Source organism: Emydura macquarii, unplaced genomic scaffold, assembly GCF_026122565.2.
Source record: "Emydura macquarii macquarii isolate MOO-44397 ecotype Brisbane River unplaced genomic scaffold, CSIRO-AGI_Emac_v2 contig_448, whole genome shotgun sequence".
NCBI classification, from domain to species: domain Eukaryota; kingdom Metazoa; phylum Chordata; order Testudines; family Chelidae; genus Emydura; species Emydura macquarii.
The window spans coordinates 2,341-12,670 of NW_027130585.1; the positions used below are offsets into that span (position 1 = coordinate 2,341).

Below are 10,330 nucleotides of genomic sequence, written 5' to 3' on the forward strand. Positions count from 1 at the left end.
CAATCCAACATCCACAGAAGTCGACGGGCACACTGCTGTTATCTTCACTGGGCCTAGGATGAGACACAAAGAAGCAGATGTTTCAAAAGAGCTCAGCTCCCATTCAGTCATCTAAACATGGCCCACCCAACTGCCCGTATTGAGACACATATGGCTAGATTTTCAACAGGCTTCAACATCCCACACGCTTGGAACATTTCTTTTGTGCCTCAATGGGAGATGATCTGTTTGAAAAACTTGGCCCACATTTATTGATTATCATCATTGTTGTTTATATTGCTGTCGAGACAAGGGGCTCCAGTCATGGATCAAGGCCCCATTGCGCTGTATTGCTTTTCTCCCTCCTCCCTCTTGCAGTTTTTATTTTAAAAGGATCTCTCTGCTTTTATTAACAAACTTTACTGAACAGATCCATTTAGAAGTAGGTTTTTTTCTGAGCCTTCTGAGTCCAGAGTAGAAATGACATTGGGAGGAGTTTGCTGTGTTCTTGTGGCAGACAGTGATTTACATCACTTCCTGTTCCTCATTTGTTATGAAACCTGTGATGCTGACTGTCCACAGGCAACTGTGAGAAACGCGCAGCCCTGTGCACTCGAACAGGGAGGTTTTTGTATTGGGCTGTATCACTGTGCGAGGGGTGTAGCCTTGTTGACAGTAATAATCTCCAGCATCTTCAGCTTCAACTCTGCTGATTGTGAAGGTGAAATCAGTCCCAGACCCACTGCCACTGAACCGGTCTGGGATCCCAGAAGGACGGGTGGAAGCGCTGTAGATAAGGAGCTTAGGTGCTTGTCCTGATTTCTGTTGGTACCACGCTAAGTAGGTGCTAACACTTTCACTGGCTCTGCATTTGATAGTGACTGTGTCTCCTGGAGACACCGAGAGAGATTCTGGCGTCTGAGTCAGCACTTTCTGCCCGATGGAATCTAGAAGTAAAAAGGAAATGGAGAAATCTGTAACATATTGATCAAAGAGTTATAGCTTCACTTTGCAATGCCTTTCTAATCTGATATCTTATTAAATGGTAATAAATAAAATAACATCATATGATCTGTTACAACAATGAATAGATTATGTTTACATTGTCACTGATGTTATTGTTCATTAAAGCTGGGTCTATTGTTTTTTCTTACCCTGAATCCAAAAAACTAGCATCCAGAGAAGCTGAGTGTGGGAGATCATTGTGACAGTTCTCAGCCGGCAATGCTAACCAGGTCACTGTGCAGTGCAAACAAGTCCATTTATATGAGCTCAGCAGTGCAAAAAGGGAGTGTTGCTCATGTGTAAATTTGCAAAATTCATGTAAATTCAGTTCATGTGAGTGTCGGGGCAGGATTCTGAAATGTCACGTATTTGTGGCTGGTTTGTAAGACGGGAGCAGGAAGATGGTGTAGTGGACATTATACATGTTGCAGCAAGATATGAGTGGCCAATTAGTTCACCCATTTTCTAGAAGCTTTTTAACAGGAGTTTGAAGAACCCAGCCTGTTTTCTTTTTCTCTTTGTTTTTCTCCTTCCCCATGAAAATATAATTGAATAACCCATTATTTCCTTCTGTGGGAGATAACTGGGCAGCTGATCTTTAGTTACCCTTGGTAGAAAATGGCTCTCCTTTCATGTGGAGCCAGCTGAATACAGCTAAATAGCACGATTTACAGCGCTGGAAAGGATCCCTGGTAACAATGACAGTACTGCATGTGACAGCTGGCCTCACATTGTGTTCCTGGCCTGGCACTGAAGTGTGTTTCAGAACCTTGCCCTGTGTCCGCTGCATGTGACAAAGGGATTTGGGCAGGAACCGGAGTGGAGAGAGGGTTCCAGTAATTGGGAGTCCCTTGTATGGTAGACTGTAAATGGCACTGTTTTGATGCTTCTGGTATGTCTTTTGGCTTTAAGAGGGATGCAGGGAACTGGACCAGAAGACCTCTCGAGGTCCTTTCCAGTCCTATGATTCTATGAAAACTTCTCAGCAGATGCTATTTATGGCATTTTAAAAACATCTTCTGTTGAACTTTAATCTTGATAATTTATTTACATTCTTAACTAGCCCATGCTGCTTCAAAGGCGTGGTTAATGGAGTATTAGAGGGAATTTTGTGCATATGCAATAGTGTATGATACACATTTTGGTGTATGTGTAAATATAAGGAAAATCACCCCAGTGGCTTTTGTTGTACAGAGAAGCTTTTATTGTAAAGCGCAATAACAGAAACCTACGGTTGTAATTTTATTTCTCATTTATTCTCTGCCTATAAGAAAACTGATTTTTAATAAATATTTTCTGCTCTGCTTCTTTATTCTGATTGCTTTGTAAGCAGCATGATCTTGGAGACTTTTCTGCTGCCATCACTCCCTGCTCTGGCTTTTGATGAGAAAACCTCTCTACTTGTCATGAGAATAACTAGCTCCAGTTTAAGCCTGGATCCAAATAGATTGGGCCACACCTGGATCACCTTTCCTCAGGGAGGCCCTTTCAGCTGGGGTGCTGAAAGCCTGGTGGGGATTTATTCCCTACCAACCCCTAAATACCCCCAAACAAACCCACAACAAAAGCAAACCATGATGTGGGTGACTCAGTGGGGCACCCTCTATGAGAATGGTGGGAATAGGTTGCTGCACATCTGCATGAACATCTGTAAAAGGCACCAGATTACTTGGTCTCCATCCCGTTCTCAGTTGTCTGTGCTTTCATGAACCCCGGCCCTGCAAGGAGCAGCACAGCTAGACATATGGGGCCAAATCCATCCTCGATGTAACAGCATTGATGTGAACAGGGATTAATTTGATCCTATTTGTGCTAGACCTTCCATGATTGATTGTTTGTGCTAAGCGGTGTCTTCCTTTGGTATTTGGTATGCCCCACTACGCTGCAAGGGTATAAAGGTGATTAACTCCCATTGATTTCAGTGGGAGTGAGGTATGTAAATATCTTTGAGGATCTGGGTCTAAGGGCCTGAATCATGTCAGAAAATGATGCTAAGGAGCCTAAATCAGCTAGATGTTGGAAAACTGAGAGGAACCGCACTTAAATATCCTTAAACATCTGGGGCTAATGCTTTGGTAAAGTCACAACTGAAAACACTAATCATCTTCTGCCTCCCTCACTTCCCCCAGAAGGATAAAGATTCTCTTTCTGCTTTGAACTGCTGCTTTGCACTCCGGCAGATGCTGACTCCCACCCAGAGGAGGATGCCTGGTGAAGTTACAGCTGTTTTTGAAGTTTGTTGAGAGCTTTGCAATCTGTGGCTGAAAGGTGCTGCGGTACTGTCTGTAGATGTCAGTTATTAACTGTCCTGGTTTTATTTGGCATGAAAGTTTTAAATCTCTCTGCCTCGCTCTCATTTACTATTTATTGTTATTGTGTTTATGGTTTTATTACAGATGGTGGCATCCAACAGCTCCAGTCAGGATCAGGGCCCCATTGTTCTTGGTGCTGTACAACCAGAGGAGAAAACACAGTCCCTGCCCTGAGGAGTTTACACACCAAAGACCTGATCCTGCCAACCCTTGCAGACATGGTAACTTTACTGACGTGAGCAGTTCTGTTGACATCAGTGGGAGAAGTCCTGTGACTGACGTGATGTGTGTGCGTAAGGCTTTGCAGGTCTAGATCTAATTAATGAGCAGATGCAACAAGTGAATATTTGGAAATTACAATGGGAGAGTAGTAGGGGAGAGAAGTCAAAGATAATAGTGGAAAGATCATGCAATTACACAGGCTAACAGGTATGGCAAACTCGGTGGAGGACAGGGAGGTTTTTGCATTGGCCTGTATCACTGGGAGAGGCCAGTCATTGTACAGCCCCACAGTGATATTCTCCAGCATCATCAGCTTCCACACTGCTGCCAATGCAAGTGTAACCAGTGTGCCCATTGCCAGCACCACTGCCACTGAAGCAGGCTGACAGTCTAGAGGCCAAGGTTACAGCATTGTGAATGAGAAGCTTAGGAGCTTGTTCTGGTGGTTTGTGGTACCTGGTGGTGGTATCAGGCTGGTACCAAGTTGTTGCTGGTGCTCTCACTGGCTTTGCAGTCCACAGTGGCTGGGTCTCTAGGAAACACTGACAGGGATTCTGGAATCTGAGTCAGCAATTTCTGTCCAATGGACTCTAATATAGAAAGAAGAGTGGCAGAGATAGGATGATAGGACTGAGGTCAGTAGGATGATGGCATCACAATTATTCAAAGCTTTACCCTGAAATACAATTTAAATTCCAGTTGAAGAGTAGAAATTTCCTTACAATGCAATCTATTTAATAAATCAGTGCCATGATTCTTACCTTTGTATTATTTCTCACCTTGAAGCCAGGTATCAAATAGCATCCATGGAAGAGGAGTCTGTGAAACCATCTGTCTTGTCTGTTGTTGGAAATGCTTGTCAATAAGCACAAATTCCAGTAAGTGGAATTCAACATATTTACAGGTGCTCGGAAAAGGAAAACCACACTTGTGATTTTCTGCAAAAGTGTCAAATTCTGGAGGTCACCAGTATTAGAGACCCAGGAGAATTGTTCTGCAAGATTTGGCTTGTCTGTTTCATGCTGCTGCTGCATGCAATAACTGTTTATACTTACTCACACTTCTGCTGTTAACGTGCCCAGCCTGAGACTTACATGGTATAAAGTGGGTACAGCGGTGAATTTATTATTTGCAGAGGAGACGCTATCAGTGGGTAGCAAAGCAGGCTGCAGATTTCCGTTCATGTCCAAATGTCCATATATTTAAACACAAGCCCATCTGTAAGAGTTGAGTGATTTAGAGCCAAGTCGTGAGCCTTTTCCTCACTGGGGGAGCAGTTATTCTCATACGTAATCCCATGTATTTCACGTGTGAGTGAAGGGCTCCCAATCTGGTTTTATAGGTGTTTATGAAATATTGTGCTCAGGGATGCCAAGTCACTCATTTATTCTCCTCCTTCTTTAACTGATTGTAACAGGGAATCCATCAGACTCCAGTTGGCCTGTGCAATGTTGTGTCATAATACTGCCAGCTGTTCTACTGGCCAATGGCAGAGTTATCAAGAAGGATAATGGAATTTAGTCCATGAGAGGAGCACATGACTTCTGAGGAGAGACTGAGGGAACTAGGCTTGTTTAGTCTGCAGAAGAGAAGAGTGAGGTGGGATTTGATAACAGCCTTTTACTACCTGAAGGGGGGTTCTAGGGAGGATGGGGCTAGGCTGTTCTCAATGGTGGTAGATGAGAGAACAAGGAGCAATGGTCTCAAGTTGCAGTGGGTGAGGTTTAGGTTGGATATTAGGAAAACTTTTTTCACTAGGAGGGTGGTGAAGCACTGGAATGGGTTCCCTAGGGAGGTGGTGGAATCTCCATCTTTATAGGTTTTTAAGGTGTGACTTGACAAAGCCCTGGCTGGGATGATTTGGTTGGGGTTGGTCCTGCTTTGAGCAGGGGGTTGGACTAGATGACCTCTTGAAGTCGCTTCCAACCCTCATCTCGTATGATTCTATGTGCTCAGTATCTCAGTGAAGGACCATCAGCCATGTGTGACTAGGTAAAAAGAACCAAATTATGTACATGACCAGATGTTAGTGCCAGGGAGGAGTTTTGAACTATCTGATCTGATGGTTTCATGTTGTTGTTGGATGTAATACCTACAATATATTTGCATGGTTCGGTTGGTAAAGTGCCTGGAGTTAGCTTTACAAGCACAAGCTGTTTGATTAATGATGAGTAACCAAGCGAGCTGCAGGTCGAAACACAAGTAAGAAGAGCTAAAATCATTGTCAGTCTCATTGTCCTGACAATTGTCACTGTCACTGTGTGGAGTTTGAATCCAAGCAGCTGAGTCTGTTTGAATTCATTCACTTTATAACACATTTTCCTTTTGTTTAAGGGCCAGGTTTTTAAGGAAGCGGAGGTGCCAGTGGCGCTGTGCTTCTCTGCAGCAGCACCAGTGGCTGCATGCATTTTGCACCTCCAGAATGATAGGTGTTGAGGAAGGCTTAAGTGATGCACACAGACAGGATGGAAATGTCAAGGTCTGAGCATGCTCAGCTCTCAGAAAAGTTGAACAGTGGCATCAGTGTGCCAGGCTCAACGCTGCCTGCTGTGCCTGTGCTTGTGCCTCTAGCCCCTCTATGGTTCCCAACCCTCAGCGCCTCAGGGGGTTTGTGAGTGGAACAGGGGACCTTCCAGGCCTCTCTCCATCCATCCTTGTTTCCCCTCCTCACTCCCAGCTCCTGGGGTGGTGTGGCCATCCCACTAACCCCTTAGAGAAGCTGGCTGAGCACCTCCTGTGTCAACTCCTGCTGGCTTGTGTAAACCAGACCCAGTCTGAGCGTGTGGGCACTCCATGTGATTCTGGAACAGGTGGTGGTCTCTGTGCAACCGCATCCATTGCCCTGCCCATTCAAGGAAACCACTACTCTGGTGCCTACACACCCTGCCTCTGCCCAGCCCCAACCCTGTTGAAAATCCTGTGCATGCCTATTAGCTGCTTGTGTCCCAGGGTTATAGTCCAATATAGGAGACACTGAGGCCATTTTAGAAACATATTTGTAACAGAGCAGGTTGAAATGTTCAGTCTGTGACAGCTTTCTTTTGGAAAATGCATTTGACCAAATCTAAACATTCTCTGGGAAAGCATTACTTATTTTGAAATGTTCATGGAAATTTGATTTGAATGTGGTTGAAGTGTTTTGTATTTGGTATCATTTTGACATATTTAATATATGAAACATAAAGGTCAAGTCAATGAAGTTTGAATGAAAATTCTGACCTTATAAAAATGAAATGTCTTTGATTTTTCCAAAATGAAATATTTGAATGTTCATATCATAGAAAAATTTAAATTTCATGTTTTCATGCCAATTGACAACAAGTTCCTTTTCTTCTCCAAAATTTGTAATTTCTCACGATATGAGAATTCCTGTTTCTGGCCAGCTCTATGTAATAGAATTAAGGCAGTTTGCTATAGAAGAAAACTTTCTAGACTGAAAATATTCTGTACTGAACATTCTACACTTCATGATTACCTGTTCCGTTCATTTCCTCCGAAGCACCAGGAATTGGCCACTGCTGGAAGACAGGATACTGGGCTAAATGGACCATTGGTCTGACCCAGTATGGCTGTTTTTATGTTCTTGTGTTCTTAAAGATAGCAATTATAACAGCTGTTTGGAGTGATATGTATAGAAACACAAGTAAGTGTGTCTGGTGCACTGGGATTCAAGTTTGGGAATAAAGCAGAGAAAACAGTAGTGAACCTCAGGTCTCTGTGTATATTCAAGTATCTATGTGATTATCCAAACACTTTCACTCTTTCAGTGTTTTCCTTTTTGCTGTATGTTGAGAGATGGAAAACATCACCCTGTTCTTTCACGTTTGACAGAACAAGTAAAAATTAGACAGCTGTATCTGCAGGAAGCAGTAAGTGCAATGTATGCTGCAGGGAGGTTTTTGTATTGGTCTGTATCACTGTGAGAGGGTAGCTGTTACTCTGCTGGCAGTAATAATCACCAGCATCATCAGCTTCTACGCTGCTGATTGTGAATGTGAAATCAGTGCCAGATCCACTGCCGCTGAACCGGGCTGGGACCCCCGACTGGAGGTTGCTAGCACGGTAGATAAGAAGTTTGGGAGCTTGTCCAGGTTTCTGTTGGTACCAGTTTAGGTAGCTGCCAACGCTTGCACTGGCTTTGCAGTTGATAGAGACTCTCCCTCCCACTGGCACTGATAGAGATTCCGGGGACTGAGTCATCACAGTTTGCCCATAGGAATCTGGATGAAGAGAGAAGATGGATAGGAATGAACAGTGATACAGTACTGGATATGGCAAGTATTCAGATACTGAAACACAGATTGAATTTTCCATTGTGAATTTATACTAAAATACAACACTAGAATATCAATGAAATAAATCTGAATGGCACCATTTCCTATCTTCTGTCACACTGAGATATGACATTTTTGTATTTTTTATTTATTAATTTCTTACCCGGAATCCAGAGAACCAGCAGCCAGAGAAGGTGCGTGTGTGAGATCATCGTGCCTGATTGTGGTAGGAAAAGCTTCTTGATAAGTCAGCAGTGGAAAATGAAACATTTATATGTGCTCAGCAGCTCAGAGAGAACACGTCATCCCTATGCAAATTGCATGTAAATGAATTTGCACTTTTAGTTTCAGCCCAGAGTTATGAAATGTTCATTTTTGGCTTATTTCCTGCTGCTCTTCTATGTCAGAGTGGTGGTGTGCATTTCCTAGGTTCAGATGCTAATAGACAGAGATGTCTTTGCAGATCTTACATGTATTTGAGTAGATCTGACGTCTCCCCTAAATATTCACTCAGGCTTTGCTAGCAGTGTCTGGGCATGAGCCTTCATTTCAGCCCCCTCCCTCTGAACACACTGTGGATGTCACTGATTTCATGCTTTTGGAAGGCATCTTGTACTTCTTAGACAAAGCAATGATTCCCAAATGGCTGGCCTCCCCATCCCACTATTCCCCTCAAATCACCCCTATTAATTAGCCTGAGAGCTGTAGCTATAGAAGAAGAAAAGGGCCTAATTTACAGACATACATGTGAATAGAAGTTGCAGGTACTTAACAGGTATATGAGAACATATGAATGCCATTTGGGGTGAGACCAATGATCCATCAAGCCCAGTATCCTGTCTTCCGAGATTGGCAGATGCCAGATGCTTCAGGGGAATGATCAGAACAGAGAGATTATCAAGTGATCTATCCCTTGTTATCCAGTCCCTGCATCTGGCACTCAGAGGCTTAGGGACTCCGAGAGCATGGGGTGGCATCCCTGACCATCTTAGCTAATTAGCCATTGATGAACCTATCCTACATGAACTTATCTAGTTCTCTTTTGAACCCAGTTATAGTTGGCAATAACCTCAGCAGTCATCTGTATAACCAGGGCCATCATATCATTTGCATTACCCCGTAGAACTCCTGCTGACCGGTTAAGGCAGAATCCAAAGAACATTAGTAGTTCAAGATGGAAAACCCCTGTTAGTCCATCCACTCCATCTTCTATACTGGAGTGTTCCTTACAGGAGACATGCTACACATTTGCTTGCAGCTCCCTCCTCTTCATAGTAGCTAGTGCAGGGGTTTCTCACTGTGTTGCAGCAAATTCCAACACTCTGAGTATAGTTCCAGACCCAGTGAAGGCTCTTAGCATCCTGTGAGCAGTAGGTTGGACAGCAGCGACCATACTGATACTGTGCTTGTCTACAGGAAGCAGGCCTTGAAGAGTATGGGGAGGTTTCTGTATAATGCGGGAGGGAAACTGGCAGTTTGTTGACAATAATGAGCGCAAGAATTATCTGCTTCAAGTGCACTATTAGTGAGAGTGTAATCAGCGTAGCTTCTCCCAGACAGACTGACATTGAACCGGGCTGGGACCTCAAAGGTGAAGGTAGAGCCAGAATAAATAAAAAGCTTAGGAGCTTGTCCTGATTTCTGTTGGGAAGAGGTTAAGCAATTGCTGGTACTTGCACTGATTTTGCAGCTGGTAGTGACTTTCTCCTGGAGTTACCACTAAGGACTCCGGAGAGTCATAGAAACAATGTCCCAACTGGAGTCTGAACGAACAATAAAAATAGACAACTAGATATATATGAAAATAAAAATAGATGAGTTTTGTTTTCATCTCTTTTATCTGTCTCTATTGAATTGCACACATTATCATGCTTTTTCACATTTCGTTTCTGTTGTTTTCTTAATTGCACACAAAATACGAATAATTTCTAACTTTTGTTTTTTGTTCCTGTTTGTAGAAGTCTTGAGCACATTCCCTTTTGGGTTGTCTGGAGCCAACATTGCTGGGAAGTTGAACAGAAACAAAACTGGGATTGTCAGTGGATCGGGGTTTCAGTTTGGAGAATTGATTTGTTTACAGTTTGTTAGAAAATCCATAGTTGTTACATTAGAGTTCTACAAGGCTTTTAAGATTATACACAACATTTCAAATATTACATTAAAGATCGGTTGCGTTTTGTATTAACTATAACAAATGTGCATAGTTTGGATGGCAAAGTGGCCAGTGTTAGCTTTACTTGCACGGGGGATAACAACAGCTGTTTGAGTAAGCATTGCTGGGTAACCAAGCAAGCTGCAGGTTGAAACACAAGTAAGAAGAGATGAAATCATTCAGTCATTTACTGTGTGGGGTTTAAATCCAATCAGCAGAGTGTGTCTGAATTAATTCAATTTATAACACATTTTCCTTTTATTTAAGGGCCAGGTTTTTAAGGATGCAGAGGTACTGCTGGTGCCGTGCTTCTCTACAGTAGCACCGGCTGCTGCATGCATTTTGCACTTCCAGTGTGACGACTGTTCTTGAAGGCTTGAAGGGAG

At 43.1% G+C, this 10,330-nt stretch overlaps 1 long non-coding RNA gene across 1 annotated transcript; it reads left to right on the top strand.

Moving 5' to 3' along the window:
* The first annotated feature begins 3,384 nt into the window (after window positions 1-3,384).
* Window positions 3,385-9,958, top strand: LOC137146397 (uncharacterized). The gene is made up of 3 exons (XR_010917920.1): window positions 3,385-3,517; window positions 4,305-4,396; window positions 9,751-9,958. It is a non-coding gene; the product is annotated as an uncharacterized lncRNA (long non-coding RNA).
* The last annotated feature ends 372 nt before the right edge of the window (window positions 9,959-10,330 follow it).